This window comes from Lithobates pipiens, unplaced genomic scaffold (assembly GCF_037356315.1).
Source record: "Lithobates pipiens isolate NorthernLeopardFrog02 unplaced genomic scaffold, aLitPip1_a1.2 Scaffold_19, whole genome shotgun sequence".
Lineage (NCBI taxonomy): Eukaryota > Metazoa > Chordata > Amphibia > Anura > Ranidae > Lithobates > Lithobates pipiens.
In genome coordinates, this window is record NW_027507764.1 from 280,314,563 (window position 1) to 280,327,489 (window position 12,927).

Consider the following 12,927-nt stretch of genomic DNA (forward strand, 5'->3'; position numbering starts at 1 on the left):
TGCCACACATGCTCAGAATAAATGACGAGATGGCTACTGAACTCTTTATAGTCCCGTTGTACATGTTCTACGTCACCTCGTTCTGAACGATCGGCTTTCCCGACAACTTTGTGAGACAAGTTCGGGCCAAAATCCGTCTGAAAAAAAAATCTGACAGATTTTGTAGTCGAAATGTCCGACCGTGTGTATGGGGCATTTGACTTTTTTTTGCCAGGGGTTCTCCGACGGTAAGCAGGTTGAGAAACACTGGTGTAGACTATACAGTGCAGGCAGTCTAGTGTGTGTGTGTGTGTGTGTGTGTGTGTCTGACTAACAACATAAAATGGACCTGAAGTGTGCCCTTGGTCTGCTGTAAGGTAAGCCCTGGTGAGCTGGGCGGTGAGCCCTGGTCTGCTGGGCGATATGCCAAGAGAAGGCCGCATACCTTAAGAAAGTAAATGGATGTTTCTGTAGAGAAACGTGTTTTAAGAGAAGTACTCTGAGAAGGGAAATGGGTGGGTGGGTTACCTTGCACTGGAACCGACACAGACCGTTGTGGGTGGTCTGATTAAATACCCTCCAGGCTCCTCCCATAATTACGGGCCACCATACTGGCCCTCTTATTTATGGTCGGAGCTCTCTGCTCTAAGAGATATGAAAGAACACATAAACACGTCACAAGACTAACAACATAAAATAGACCTGAAGTGTGCCCTTGGTCTGCTGTAAGGTAAGCCCTGGTGAGCTGGGCGGTGAGCCCTGGTCTGCTGGGCGATATGCCAAGAGAAGGCCGCAAAAGACTTGGTTAGGGAGGTAATTATTAATTTATGTACAACAAGACACTACAGGGCAAAGTTGCTGAAGGCTCATGACATTTCCACTTGTGGATTGGGGATGTATCGAGTAAAGCAGGTGGATTCCCGCCTGCCCATGTTTTGATCGCGTGGTCTGGGACCCCGTTTCGTGAGGCTGCTGATGCTGCTCCAATGCAAAAGAATGTCAGAGAAAATGGCCAGGGTCTCGGCCTAATTTGCTCAAAAGCAACCTGACGTGACTAATGAACTGGTTGCTGCCTGGGGTACTAAACGGGAACGGTAGTAATGGGCTGTCCTGCGAGGGATCAAAAAGATGAGCCAAAAATTGATCTAGAATGGACACAGGGCACCAGGCTTTGAGAGTTTGGAAAGGTTTGATGTCAACCTCTGGACTGGACTATTGTGTTTTGGACACCCTGAGGTGCAAGATGAAGTAAGTCTGATGGCGTGTGAGGTGGCGTCTACGTAACACTTTACAACTGGGATCGTGACAGTATTCACTGGGGTGTAAGAAGCTGTAGAAAGCCAGGTAGATGGCTGCTTGAAGGACCAGGCTGAATTTAACCAAAGGGGAATGTGACAGGATAAAAGACACGTCTCGGAATATGGCGCTGGTGACGGGTAGCCGTTTGATACTGATTTGGGGTCATTGCCTGTGAATACTACACAACAAGGTCTTGACCGTATGGGCGGCAAACAAAACGGTTTGTTAGGATCTCATAAGGGGGTGAAATACTGGATGTCAGCTGAGTAGAGTCTAAGGTATTGTGTGACAATGCCAACTGTGTGTGGTGGCATGATATGAAGGCCATGATGTGATGGAGAACTCTTGGTATTGCTCTGGGGTTTGAGGCTAGTAACCTGACATAGAACCTCTAGGCTGTACGGTAGGCCTTCAGGGGTTTGTGAGATAATGAAATATTAATAAGGCAGGTAGCGTCGTGAAAGTGTTGTTTGAATCCGAGGTTAGCTATGACCAGTGTGGGATAAGAGACATGGTCGGGTCGGTTCCAGGTTCCTGCAAAAATAATGAAGCAAAGTTAACGGGTAGTGCGTTGGCCAGATTATTGCGTTTGTCTGGGATGTGGACACATAGGATGTTAGATAGTGCTGTGGGGATAGTGGCACCAGCCTGCGCAGGAAGGCCATGATGGCCAGCGACTAGGACCTCCTTTATTTATAATACTGGCTGCGGCTTGGTTGTCTGTGGCGAACGTCACTGTTTGTCCTGCCCAGTTGTTGCACCAGACTTGAGCTGCTGCGACAATGGGGTAGAGGTCGAACAAAGAGGAGGACTAACTGAACCCAGGAATCAAGAGGATTTCTGATGGCCATGGCCCCATAAACCCAAGTTGGCCAAAAATTGAGGCGAGGACCTGTGGAGGCTGTGGTGACCATGACTACCCGAGATGAAGAGAGAGATGCTGAGGGAATAAACATTGGCATGCCATTCCAATTTGTGAGAAATTCGACTCCCATGGGCAGATCTGCTATAGCTGGCACATTTTAATTTAAGGATTTAGTCAGGGTCTTGCACCTGGGAGAGAAACACTAAAAGGTGGGAGATAAAGGATCACCTTGAGTCTGGCTGCTGCCTTAGATGAAAATGAGCGGTGATAGTCAAAGGATGGGCACCCTGCGTACTTGTGACCTGCTGCATGCAGATACGGGTCCAATTCTACCCTCCTGTTGGGGTTGCTCAGCCTAGCATGTCTCTGACTGTCCCCAAGGCCAACACAAACTCTGTGACAGTGAGCTTGCGATTAAGTAAAGGGTCTCTGGCCTTCAGGATGACGGAGACATCTCCCCACGAATATGACTTGTTCTAGGCCAAGTTGTGTACTGCTATGAGGAGGGATGCTAACGTCGTTGTCATCCAAGATGTCCTCCTAGATGCCCTGCTAGGACAAGGTGTGCAGGGAAAATAGTGGTGCAGAAGTTGGGTGTACCTGTAAGTGAAGGTACGGGAATGACGGTGGTGACTGGAGCTGGTAGGGGCACGGCTGGGCGTACCTCCAGGGTTGTCACTCTGCTTGGACTTTGGCGACTGCTGTTGACAGTGTGGTTACCCAGGAGTGCAGCTGAGTAGTCGCAAAGAAGATAGACTGAAGTGGTGCCTGGAAGGGCTGCTACTGGCGGTGGAAACAGTAGCCTAAAAGCTTGGTTTCCTGGCAAGATATACTCCTGCAGCACCGTTCTGCTATGAGTTTTTTATTATATATATATATATATATATATATATATATATATATATATATATATATATTTTTTTTTTTTTTTTTTTTTTTATTATTATTTAATGGTCCAAGCTCTTGTGAGACTGTAAACCGCCGCTTGATGAGCCCGCAAAGGATGATGGCAGGGCTGAGGCAAAGTCCTCACTGTCTGCCTGCAACATGGCGTCAAATAAAAGCAAGGAGGGGGGTGCGTATGTTTGAGGTAAGTTGCAAAGGTAGGAGGGGATAGTTGTGTTTGGGTAGATAAGATGAAAGGCGGAAGGAAAACAAGAAGAACAGGACAAGGAACGACAGCCATAGTGACAGTTGGTTTGCGCTCGAGCGCTGTTGAGTGTGACTTTAGAACCGAGGTGAGCCAGGAGGTGACTGGCTAGGTAACCGATAGCTTGGGTGTCCGTCTGTGCTCGGCACAGACTAATGAACCAGAGCACCCCAGGGCGGACTGGGGTGGGTAGCTGAAGTCTGGTATACTAAGTAGGAATGTTGCGATCTGTAGTTAATTTACGGGGGTTCGGTCTACTAACGCTTGCACTGCCAGCAAGTATGGAGATTAGGCGACCTTGTCTGCGTATTGAAGGCTTTTGCTTCGAAAATAGAGTGAAGTACACAGAAGTATGTGACAGTTGCTAACGCCTCAGGAGCAGGTCAAATTCTGTATGTGAAGTAAAAATATGTAGTGAAAGAGTGTTTAAGAGAAAGGGGGAATCCCATTGAACTACACACCTGACTTTATGCCCTAGTTGTGAAGTCAACTGGTGGCGGTCAAGAACTGAGTTGATCGGGAGCCTGTAGAAAGGTGACATGAGAATTTCGTTTTGACAAGGGGGATTGTAAAGAGCTGTTTGGGGCAAAGCTGGTCCCTTGGTGAAGATGCAAGCCCTCGACAACGGGGGTTGTTTTTTTTTTTGTTTTTTTGGGAGATACTGTCCAAACCTGGTGCAGGGTGGACTAACTGGTGTTCTAACTGGCCTAAAAAGGGGAAAGCAACAGAGAAAATGATAAGCAGCCGTGTTGCTACTGGAGACGATGAGTGTCAGTTTGAGCCACTTGCTGAAATGCTTGCAGCGATTGCAAGGAAGCGGCCTTATTTGAATTATAAATTGAATTATGAGGTGAGAATGAATGAATGAGGTGAGCAGCTGTGTTGCTACTGGAGATGAGTGGCCGTATTAAGCCATTGCAGAGATGCTTGCAGCGATTGCAAGAAAGCAGCTTTATTTGAATCTATACATTTAATTATAAGTGTGTAGGAATGAGGAGAGCACCCGTGTTGCTACTGGAGATAAGTGGCCGTATTGAGCCATTGCATCGATGCTTGCAGCGATTGCAAGGAAGCAGCTTTATTTGAAAGGTGAAAGCAATGTTTTGCAGAATTATAAGTGTGTAGGTATGAGGTGAACAGCAGTGTTGCTACTGGAGACGATTGGCAGTTTTGAGCCAAATGCAGAAAGACTTGCAGCGATTGCAAGAACGCAGCTTTGTTGAAAGGTGAAAGAAAAGGTTATAGAGGAAATGTGATTATGTAGGAATGACCGTGTGCAACACTGAGCAAATTGGTGGAGAGAATTGTGTATGATCATGTATGGATAGACTGAGAAAGTCAAACGTAAGTACTGCTGAATTTGTACAGTCGATGTGACTAGTTTGAACTGGGCTATAGCTATGGAATAGTCTGTGAAAGATTTGACTCATTTGAGTCGGTGATGCAACAGGAGGCGGCTTGGTTGTTAGAGTTGCGTTTGGCAAGGACTGGAATCATTGCACCGATGCTGCGACTAGACTCGAATCTTCCGTAGATGCGACTGAGAGGCTCGTATATGGGATCCGACTGTATCGCTATGGCTGGGTTCGGATTGATTGAATTGTGATGGTGGTTGAAGGGGCTGTAATTGCCAATGATCCGAAAAATAGAAGCAAAGTTGCGACTAGATTCGAAACGGCCGTAGATGCGAGGTGACTACAGGGCTCGTATGACAGATCTGCCCATATTGCTGATGATATGGCTGGGTTTGAATCGACTAAATGGTGATGGCGGTTGAAGGGGCTTGTGATTGCAGAGGATCCGAAACATAGAAGCAAAGTTGCGACTAGATTTGAATGGGCCGTAGATGTGAGGTCACTACAGGGCTCGTATGACAGATTTGACCGTATTGCTGATATATGGCTGGGTTTGAATCAACTAAATGGTGATGGCGGTTGAAGGGGCTTGTGATTGCCGAGGATCCGAAACATAGAAGCGAAGTTGCGACTAGATTCGAATCGGCCGTAGATGCGAGGTGAGTAAGGGGCTTGAATGTCGGATTTGACCGCATCGACCGTGAAGTGAACGGCTCGAGTAAACCCGTTGGGTAGAAAGCATGAAATATGACATAGAAAGACTTACGGTGGCGTAAGTGCGACTTTTGCAAAACGAACATGATAAACGAACATGATAACGCAACTATTAGAGTTTAGAGGAGCGGTAACAACAAAGTCCTACCTGCGTCAGCAAGTGTGTAGCGGTCCGAGCGTGGGACAATCGATGAAGATATACGACCGATCTAGCAGGTACAACTACGTGGACACACAATGAGTTGGCAGAGTCAGCCTCTGCAATGCATTTGACACGAATCAGCCTAAAAAATGTATGAGATGGGGCGCATGCGCGGCGCGATGGAGAGCGGACGTCCATAGAGAGAGCTCCAGAGGCACGGAGACTTCTCGCCTTCCCGCAGGGCTAATATCCCACTAAATCTTACCGAAATTGCCAGACACCCCTGCGGGAACTCCGGTTTGTATGCCGTCCCGCAAAAAACTGAAAAACAACAAGCCGCAAGTGTCGCTTTCAACTTACCTCCTCCGCACAACTCCCAGAACAAGCATGGCTAAAGATGGTGCCCAGGCGCGGCGATCCGCTTTATCTCCGGAGGTCTGCCCTGGAATTTCCTCTCCTGTCCAGGATGATGGTAAGTGCCCCGCACATCTCACTAAAGCAGATTTGGAAGATAGCCTGACATCCATGTATGAAAAGTTAGCTGGGACTTTCCAATCAGAGCTGCACAAAGCTACGAACACTTTATCATTGGAAATCACGAACCTAGGCAACCGAACGGATATCCTAGAAACCAAACACGATGAGTTGGCACTAGCGCATGCGGATCTTCGTAAAGAATACGAAGCCCTTGCCGACAACTTTCACATGGTTCAATCACAGGTCGAGGACCTCGACAATCGTAACCGCAGAAATAACCTTAGTTTGCGTGGCATTCCCGAAACTGTCACCGACCTTACTGCGGCGGCCATTAAAATATTTCTATCTCTTCTCCCCACTACCCCTTCTTCAGCGTTCACATGCGACAGGATACACAGGGCTCTCCGCCCCAAACCTCCTGCAGACAAACCGCCTCGAGACATTATTCTGTGCCTCAAAGACTATTTAACTAAGGAAGAAATCCTGCGCTCGGCAAGAAATTCCACCAATATTGAATTGGAGGGAAACAAAATTCAAATCTATCCAGATATCTCCCAAGCTACATTAGACCGTAGACGTAAGATGAAAGAAGTCACCTCTGTACTACAAGCTGCTAGGATCCGCTACAGATGGGGATTCCCGTTTAAACTTACGATACCTCATAATGGTTCAACATATACAGCATACAACGCAGCAGAAGGAAAGGAGATACTGATTAAGCTGGGCCTCATGGAACCGAACACTCCAAACCGCCGCCCTTCTACACCGGCACCCAGTCCTATCTGGAACACACCTTCTTCACGCCGTGGTCAAGGTAGTTGGCGCCAATCCCTCCGTGACAAGCCAGCCTGAATCATCATTTCCCTCACGTTTTTGCTCTTCACAAACTCAAACTTTAATCCAACAGCTATTTTTTACCCACTTGCCGTTGGCCACTTGGCCTATTTGTTCACCACTTAACATTTCAATCTGTCCTCTATGACCGGTCTCTAGGTCTATGGCTGAACATTGGGTTTTCCCTCCTACCCCCCTCTGTCCCCCTCATCCCCCCCCCTGTCCCCCATCCCCCCCCCCCCCCCCCCCCGTGTGTCTACTTTTTTCTCCACCCCTTTCGCCTTTTATATCCACAAAATGGGGACGGCCTTCCTACACCTATGCACTTTTAAGTTTGTTACTGTAGTCCTGTTGGGCGACTGGTCTCCCCTCGTCCGCTGTTATGCCCCCCTATCAGCCACTGGCATCCTCCTTTTTCTGGATCCACTGGCTGATATTGGACGTATTGTCCATGGTTATTTTGTATTTTTTGGTCATTAAGATTTTTTTTTCTTATGACCCCATTGCCTTCAGATTAATGAGGAAGAGATCCGGCCTTTTTTTTGGCCCCTCATTGATCCACTTTTTTTCCCTCGGTCTTTTCTCTTTCCAGATTTTTTCAATGATGCTAGAAAACTTGGTTACATCATTTTGTTCTTTTTACACTCATTTAAATATTCAGTATGTTATAGTCGATCAGACGGTTACTTGTAAAATACTAACACATGGATTTGGTCATTATCTCTGTCACTATGTATGCATTCTGCTTATGGTCTCTCCACGATACGTAATCCCCCTCTATCTTGCCTATGATATCCTAGTCAAAGTGTTGATATTTTATCAATGGCTTTAAAAATTTTATCACATAATGTTCAAGGCTTTAACCTACCACAAAAACGCAAAAAAGCCTTTTATCAATATAAAAGCCTGGGAGCTGATATCCTCCTGCTCCAAGAGACCCATTTTTCAACCAATAACCACCCACATTACTTTGATAAATCATTTAAACAATTTTTTGTATCCTCTTATTCTTCCAAGTCTCGTGGAGTGGCCATATTCATTAAAAACTCTCTATTTTTTGACCCCGAACATATTTATAGAGACCCTGGTAGCAGATTTATAATTCTACAAGGCAAACTGCAAGGCCGTACCACAACAATTGCCTCTGTTTACACCCCAAATGTCGCACAAGCAACTTTTTTTCAACAATTTTTTACCATTCTTGATAGGTACATATCTCCTCATATGATAGTAGGTGGCGACTTTAATCTAACAGCACACCCCACCCTTGACAGAAGCAGTGTTACCCCTTCCTCCAAGGCCTTCCCTAAATCACTCTCACATAGTTTAAACACACATCAACTTTTAGACGCATGGCGAGCACACAATATCGGTTGAAAATCATACACTTTCTATTCTCATCCACATGATAGCTCAGCCCGCATAGACTACATCTTCTGTACTCCTTTAGTTCTTGCAAATTCCACCAATGCTGACATACATGTCTGCCCATGGTCAGACCAGCGTCTCTAGATTAGGTCTTAAGCCCACCACTCACACCTGGAGACTGAATGACTCCCTGTTAACTGATACGTTAACTGTGGAGAATCTCACAACACATCTCCATAACTACTTTAATGAGAATCAACTACCAGACACCCAACCTGGTTCTCCCTGGACTGCCCACAAAGCAGTGATGCGTGGTCATCTCATCAACATAGCCTCCACACACCCTGAAGATATACTTAGAATCTTTGTAGATTTTTATGAAAAACTTTATGCTGCTCCCTCTTCTACTAAGGACCCTTCCTCCCAATCTTGGTTCTCCAACCTCTCACTGCCATCTTTGTCACCTCAACAAATAGAGGCATTAAATGCCCCATGCACAGAGCTAGAGATCTTGACGCTTATCAAATCACTTAAAACTTCTACTGCGCCAGGCCCCGACGGATACTCAGCCTCTTACTACAAAAAATTTGCACACATCCTATCTCCAAAACTGACCTCTCTATATAATCATGTATTAAAGGGTAATGACTTCCCTACAGAAATGTTATTAGCCAACATGTCCCTTATCCCCAAACCCCACAAAGACCATACTCTCCCCCAAAATTTTCGCCCAATATCAGTGATTAACAACGATTTGAAGATTTTCGGTAAGTTGTTAGCCAACAGGTTGGCTGCTGTTATATCTTCTCTCATCTCACCTGACCAAACCGGATTTATTCCAGGCAGACAAATTACCGACAATATTCGCTTGGTCACCAACATAATCCAGGATGCCAATCTTAACTCGAACCAAACACTCCTGCTTAGTCTTGACGTTCACAAGGCATTTGACAGCGTCAGCTGGTCCTACTTAGACCACCTATTACCCAAATTCGGTATCTCTAGCGAATTCTTACACGACTTCCACGCCTTATATAGGGAACCCCAAACTAGAATCAAATTGCCAGGTAATAACTCCCAATTTTTCCCACTGCAGAGAGGCACAAGGCAGGGATGCCCTTTATCCCCCCTCCTCTTTGCTCTAGCAATAGAGCCCCTAGCCCGTGCCATTAAAGGTAACACTAACATTCAAGGTTATCACAAAGGCCCAGACGAATTCAAAATAAGCCTATATGCTGACTATGTATTTCTTTTTATAACCAACCCCTTAATTGCGCTCCCCAACTTGATTACTCTGTTAGATTCTTTCTTCTCTATCTCAGGGTTAGGAGTTAATTTATCCAAATGCTCAGCTATGCCCATTAACATCCCTAACGTCTTGGCCTTATCATTACAACGCCTCTTCCCCTTTGCTTGGTGCACCCAAACGTTTCGCTACCTAGGTATTCAACTTACCCCTGATTTTAAAACTTTGCTCCAAGCAAATTATCACCCGGTAGTTACAAAAATTAGATCGCTTCTACTTACTTGGGATAAGTATCATATCTCATTTCTTGGCAGGGTCACAGCCATTAAGATGGCTATATTGCCAAAATTACTCTTTTTTTTTAGATCCCTACCTATTTATATCACAAAAACATACATAGACTCTATTCAAAGAGACATCAACAAATTTATTTGGCACCATAAAAAGCCCAGATTCCACAAATCCTTGCTATACAGACCTCTTCATGTGGGAGGCCTAGGACTTCCAAATTTATGGCTTTACTATTTATCCGCCAGACTAGCCCAATCGGCTCAATGGCATAGCCCTCCAGCCGATATCCCTTGGCTTAAATTTGAAAGCAACTCCATCTTTCCCTTCCTACCCTCAGGATTGCTATGGTCTAATTCAATCAAACCCAGTTGTTTCACCTCTCGCAATACAATCATCTATCAATCCATATATTTATGGTCACTCTATAGAAAGAAATTCCATCTAGCCTCCTCTATCTCACCCTTACTGTCATATCTGGGAGACCCTGAGTTTCCCCAAGCGTTCCATGACTCCTCACAATTTTTTCTTTGGCGAAGGGCTAATCTTAACACACTCCAGTGCTTTTTAACAGGATCTCACTTTAAGTCTTTTCCTCAAATACAAATGCAATACAAACTTCCTTCCTCACAACTACATAATTACACGTTAATTAAACAATTTTTTCAATCTAGAGGCCCCTTAGACTCACGCCTACAATGTACCTGCTTTGAACGTATTTGCTCTCATTCCCCTAGAGATAGAGGCATAATTTCTATCTTATATCGCTCACTTATGGAGACCACAATAGATGATAAAACCAAACCAATACTCAAATGGGAAACAGATATGGGCTTATCATTTAGTCCATCTGATTGGCAGAAAATGCTGTCCAACATGCTCAAAAGTACAATATCTTACTCGATACGTGAAACCGCTGTTAAATTACATATGAGATGGTACATGACCCCTGCAAAAATCCATTCGATTTACCCTGCAGTTTCTCCACTTTGCTTCCGTGGATGCAACGAAACAGGCACACTATCACATATCTTTTGGAGCTGTAGCCGCCTTTCCCCAATATGGCAGAAAGCCTCGGCCGTGGTCTCCTCCATAGTAAGCCGTCCTATTACCTTTACGATGCAAACCTGCCTATGTTTTTCTTCCATCCCTAATATACCAAAACACTGTAGAAAGCTTATTTACACACTCTTTATAGCGATCCACTGGGTTATTGCTTTTAACTGGCGTTCTCCATCTCTTCCTTGGGCACAAGTCTTGTCAAGAATGGAAACTATTAAATTATCTGAACGCATCCACCATATCTTATTCGACACTATGCAATTATTTGATGCTAAATGGAAACATTGGAACACATCACTACTATAAATGCCTTGCATGTTTTCCAAACTTCCACCCCTCAGTTTTTGTCTTGCTTCTTACCCTCTCAGACCAATTTCTATAACCTTTTATATCCCATCCTGCATATGTAAACTTTATCTCACTCTGTATACAAAATCCGTTCTGACGCTACTGTTGTACTCATTTTTACATTCATTGAATAAAAACTCTTTGTAAACAAAAAAAATAAAAAATGTATGAGATGAATCTGATATAAATTGGCAGTAAGGAGTATCTGATACAAATTGGTTGTAGAGTGTATGCCATTCCTTACGGTGAAACCAAGCACCTATCAACCACCCATCCCCCCAGGCTAGTCAAGTGCAGGAAAGACATCAGGTGGGTTTAATTACACCTTAATCAGCCACAGAAACCCATACAAACAATACCTGTTTATCTCAAAAAAGGATGAGAAGGCAACCCCATGGACAGTGAATTTTATAACCAGTGAAGCCTATGGCGAGTGATATTGGAGAACGACCGACAGCGTCTCGGAGGCTTGGATCTATGAATGAATCGTATGTTTGGTAGAAGGAATTTACAAATGTACTATGCCTGTGCCGAAAGATGTCGGGACATGAGTGTCAACAACTGAGAGGTAGGTTTGCGAAAGGTGTGCAGGATAGTAAGCATGATAAGCCGCAAGTTTGCACATGATATGAAAAGATTTGGATACTACTTATCTGCGACCATGAGCGGGAACCGCCGACGAAGACCACGAATGAAGAAGCCAAAGTGCACCTGCGATTGGACGCATAGATAGTCGACCATGAGGGAGCTGAGAAGAGTCGGCCCCTTGATGTGCAGTACCTTGCACTGGAACCGACACCGACCGTTGTGGGTGGTCTGATTAAATACCCTCCAGGCTCCTCCCATAATTACGGGCCACCATACTGGCCCTCTTTTATATATATATATATATATATATATATATATATTTCTTGATCATACATCACGGGACACAGGAGCTCATTACATAGTGGGTTATATAGGCACCTCTAGTGATTGGACACTGGTTAACCCCAATTAAGGAGAATTCCTCCCCTATATAACCCCTACCATATGGGAGGCACCTCAGTTTTTTCGCCAGTGTCTATGGTGGTTGGTCACGTAAAACATGTGCTATGAAGAAAGCTCTGTGCAGGTCCCTGCGGGGGCCTAAGGGCTACAACAAACCGGATCCATATCTCGGGCCGATATTTTGACTCCCAAGATGGTATGGTACCCGGGCCTCGTCATCCGAAGAAACAAGGTTTTGCCTGTAAGTCCTCTCCTACTGGAAGACTGGGCTCTGGGAAAACCAGACTTGGTGTACTATTTACTTAGTGGCACGAAAGTTTCTGGCAGAGTCTTTTACAAGGTCCAGGTAGGAGGTTCTTCTGAGAAAGAACCCCAAAAAAACCTGAAGGTTGGCACAAGTCTGCCCGCCGTGATGGGTGAAAGCTGGAATCTGTCTGTTTTCAGCAATTCCTGCGGCGAGGACAGGTAAGGGAAGTTAATCCTATATATAATTATATTATGGATTTCTTCATTTGAGTAGTAGTATGTCTTACCTGGTTTCCACCACTAGAGGGAGTAAGAGCAACCTGATGCATACTTACATGCCTTTCAGTACACACGCTCAGTGAAGCCTGGTTCTCCAGATGTCTCACGTCTCCATTGCAATCCCTGCCACAATATAGGTAATACAGGGGTCCCACGTAGTCTGGGAGTCCCACGTAGCTCCGATGGAGATTCCCTTTCCCCCCCTGGATTCTGGCGGTCCTCATGTACGCGCTGGGCACGCGTGGATGTGCGCCGAGCGCGCTCCCGGGCTGCTGGAGGAGGGGG